The sequence below is a fragment of the Neofelis nebulosa genome, chromosome X (genome assembly GCF_028018385.1).
Source record: "Neofelis nebulosa isolate mNeoNeb1 chromosome X, mNeoNeb1.pri, whole genome shotgun sequence".
Lineage (NCBI taxonomy): Eukaryota > Metazoa > Chordata > Mammalia > Carnivora > Felidae > Neofelis > Neofelis nebulosa.
The window spans coordinates 95,951,213-95,955,388 of record NC_080800.1 but is presented as its reverse complement, the minus strand read 5'-3'; the positions used below and the strand labels follow the sequence as shown (position 1 = coordinate 95,955,388).

At 42.1% G+C, this 4,176-nt stretch overlaps 1 non-coding gene across 1 annotated transcript; it reads right to left on the bottom strand.

The window, feature by feature from the left end:
* Nucleotides 1–412: 412 nt before the first annotated feature.
* Nucleotides 413–497, bottom strand: TRNAP-UGG (transfer RNA proline (anticodon UGG)). Its single transcript has one exon. It is a non-coding gene; the product is annotated as a tRNA-Pro (tRNA).
* Nucleotides 498–4,176: the final 3,679 nt, after the last annotated feature.

Sequence of the window (4,176 nt, the reverse complement as noted above, 5' to 3'; positions counted from 1 at the left end):
AGGAAGGCGTGATGTGAAATAAGAACGGGCAGCGATACCCTGCGTTCCACAAGGAATAGACCCACGTTCACGAGCCTTGTTTGATTTGGTTTGGTCGTTCCTATTTTAGTTGGTTAACATGCAGTGCGATAATTGGTTTCGGGAGGAGAATTTCGTGATTCATCATTTCCACACAACACCCAGTGCTCATCCCAACAAGTGCCCTCCTCAGTGCCCATCCCCCTCCCTTCAGCAACCCTCAGTTTATTCCCTATCGTTAAAAGTCTCCTTTGTTTGATTTTATTATTATTTTTATTAAATTTTGTTTTAATGTGACAGAGTGAGAGCAGTTGGGGGGGGGGGGAGGGGGGTGCAGAGAGAGAGGGAGACACAGAATCCGAAGCAGGCTCCAGGCTCCGAGCCGTCAGCACAGAGCCCGGCGTGGGGCTCGAACCCACGGACCGCGAGATCATGACCTGAGTCCAAGTCGGACGCTCAACCGACTGAGCCACCCAGGCGCCCCCTCGCTTGGTTTGATTTTAAAAAGATGCTCCTTCTGGGTGGATCCAGACTCACACGCACATACCTAGGAGAATGAAGTATATGCTGGATCACACCCCCCCTCCCCCAAACCAGACGCCCTTTTGTAGGACGCAACCTGTACAACCATACTTGGCAGCCGTGAAGAGTCCCAGCAAGTAAAAGGCTATAGGTGGAGGAAGAGATAGAAAAGGGACTGGCACTGGTAGACTCTGGAACTTAGACGTTTTCAGGTTCTTCTCTAGTTCAGTGTCAGAAATGAGCGTGGAGACAAAACGAAAACATGGACGTGATCCCAGATCAATTCAACGAAGTCTGCTTAGGAGAAGAGTTCTCAATCCGGGGGTCATGTTGGCCCCCGGGGGGGACATTAGAGAAAGACTAAAGACATCTTTGGTGGTCACGCTAAGGGAGGACGCACAATTTTGAGGGTCACGCTGGCATCTTGCGGGTAGAGGCCAGGGATGCTGCTAGAATCCTATAACATACAGGAGAGCCCCCCCCCCCCAACAACAAATGAGCAATCTGGCCCCAGATGTCAATAGTGCCGAAGCTGAGAAACCCTGGATTAGATAAATGTGTACTAGCACTTTAAATTGGGCCAGGAAAATACAAACAGCAACCTAACTTGAGAATAAGGTTCTATCTATGTATGAGCTGGAAAAGCTTAGGGCAAAAGGGTTGCCTACATGTATCTCCAATGTTGGGACGGACTAGAGCTCTCCTCGTCCTCAAAGAAGGAGAACAAATGATTAATATAGGGTCTATGAAGTGGTATTGCAGAACAAAGAAAAGGTGAGTTGTTTTTTTTAAAGTTTGTTTATTTTTGAAAGAGACAGAGAGAGTGAGCAGGGGAAGGGCAGAGAGAGAGGGAGTGAGAGAATCCCAAGCAGGCTCTCTACTGCCAGCACGGAGCCCGATGCGGGGCTCGAACCCATGAACCTTTAAGATCATGATCTAAGCCAAAACCAAGAGTCAGATGCTTCACCGACTGAGCCACCCAGGCGCCCCAGGAAAGGTGAGGTTTTGAAGGTTTTGTAAAGGGGCAGATTCTGACATTTATTTGTTCTAGGCGAAATAAAAAATGAAAAATTAAACTTCTTAGCAACCTATATAAAATTCAACAAGACACGGTCTTTATGAAATAAGAACAGAGGAAAAACGAGGAAGGCTAGAGAATACTACGCAAAGGCATCTAGATGAGCTAAAAAGAAGCTGCGTAGGAAAATGATTCTGAAGAAACTAAAACGGCACACCTTGAATAAAACACGGTCGACAAGCAGAAAACAGAACCGAAAGGAAGGGTTAAGGAAGGGTTTAAAAAATTAACAAAATGGAGGGCAAATTAAGAAACTGTATCAGCAAGGAAAAGACCAAAACAATGAGAGAAGTAAAAAAGACGCTACTACAGATAACTGGTGTTCCTAAGCAAAAGACTAGAATAAAGGGAGCAGATATGATCACAAAAGCTATAATAATTGGAAACTTTTCTGAACTGAATAAATATCAGAGGACAAAATCCTCAGGGTTTAATACAGCAGAAATACTTTTTTGAAGAAAAAAAAAAGGCCTGCACTATGCATTCTCACAGATATTTGATTTAAATTAATTAATAATTAAAAAGATCCTACAAATTTCAGGCACGCATGGGTCGGGGCAAGATTTTCTACGTAGAAATAAAAATCAGACATTTCAGACTTCACACATCTTCCTGGATATACTCCAAAGACATTGTTAATAATTGTGCGATGCATACAGAATTCTACAGAAGAAACATTCTGCCTCAAGAATTTTATACCTAAGTGAGTTATCATCTATTTATATCAGATATGAAAGAGCCTGAAAAAAATACACCAACCAGAAGCCCTTCTTAAAAAAATAAATACTTGACTACATATTCCAGTGCAGCCAGGAACGAAGCTAAACGAATAAGTTAAGCAAAAGCTATTCTTACCTTAAGAGGTTGGCCATTGGTCACCGAAGTGGATGAAATACAGACTCCACCCCCAAAGGGATATAATTAGAAAATCTGAATGCGAATGGTAAAAAGTTGTATCATGAGAGACCTATGATGACAAAAACATAATTGCATGCCTAGAGCTAGATCTCAAACTCTGATGGGGGTTGGGGAGATGGAAAATTAATAAATGATTGAGCACATGGATAAATAAACACATGAACAAAAGAAGCCATTGGTAAAGGAAGCAAAGAAGATGATGTGATGGGGAAAAACTGGGCGACCCACTTTTAGAGAATAACTTTCTCAGGATGTCGCATTGAAGCTGAGACCTTGAAGGAAGGGAACGTGACCAGTTGGGGAAGAGAGGGGCAGAATGCACTATGGGTGAAGGTCACCACAAGCGCAGTTGTCCTGGGCAGGGAAGGAGCGTGGTGCACTGGAAGAGCCGAGCTACAGCCTCACCAGCTTCTTTCACAGCGAGCCTGGGCAAGTATGGTGGGACAGGATCGTAACCAGACTGGTGGGAATGGTCACATCGTGTAGGCTCTTGTTGGCCATAGCAATAGTCTGTAGGTTTATTCCAAGATCAAGACGTGTCGGGTATTTTTTAAAGTTTATTTATTTTGAGAGAGAGAGAGAGAGAGAGAGAGAGAGAGAGAGAGAGAGAGAAAACAGAGAGAGACAATCCCAAGCAGGCTCCGCATGAGCCCGATGTGGGGCTAGAACCCACGAACTGTGAGATCATGACCAGAGCTGAAACTGAGAGTCAGACGCTTAATCCATTGAGCCACCCAGGCGCCCCCAAGATCAAGAAGTTTGAGAGTGAGAAGGAATATATATAATCTGATTTACTTTTCAAAAGGAAAGTATAACTATTCTGTGGAGATATACGGATGTTCTTTTAAATGACACAAAGACAAATATTTTGCAATTTACACGAATTATTTCAAAGCACAGAAAAATGCAAACAGCTTCCCACATAATTTTTTGAATAGAACGTAACCCTGATACTGAAATCTGACAAAAATAGCTCAAAGAATAGCAAGCAAGAGATAAATCTCACTCATAATATAGATGAGTTCTAATTAAAATAATGAGAAAACAAATTTATTGGTATATGAAAAAACGTACCATGACAATCCCAGGGAAATGTAGATCGCAAAGATTTTTCAACATTAGGGAATCTATTAATATAACCCATCAAATTAAAAAGCCAAGTGAGAAAAAAAAACAGGAAAATATCAGATGGAAAACAAAGTCGTTGATAAAATTAAAGTTTTAGTACCGATTCTGAAATTCTTAAATAAACGAGGTATAGAGGCGTATTTCCTTAATAGGATGTAATTCATCTATTGTAAACATCCCCATAAGGGATTATCCCAACGTTTTCCATATTTTCCCCCAAGTTGCCAAAAAATGTAACAACCTCAACAAGAACAGCATTTACAGAGGATTTACCATTTGTAAAACAATGGTGTTATTTGTTTTAGATGACTTATCCCCTTTTGATTTTCACAGCAATCTTAGCTGTTAAGTACTATTTATCTCCATCTTACAAATGAAGAAATTGAGAGCATAAAAAGAAATGCCAGGGCGCCTGGGTGGCTCAGTCGGGTAAGTGTCCGACTTCAGCTCAGGTCATGATCTCACGACTCGTGAGTTCCAGCCTCACATGGGGATCTCTGCTGTCGTGCAGA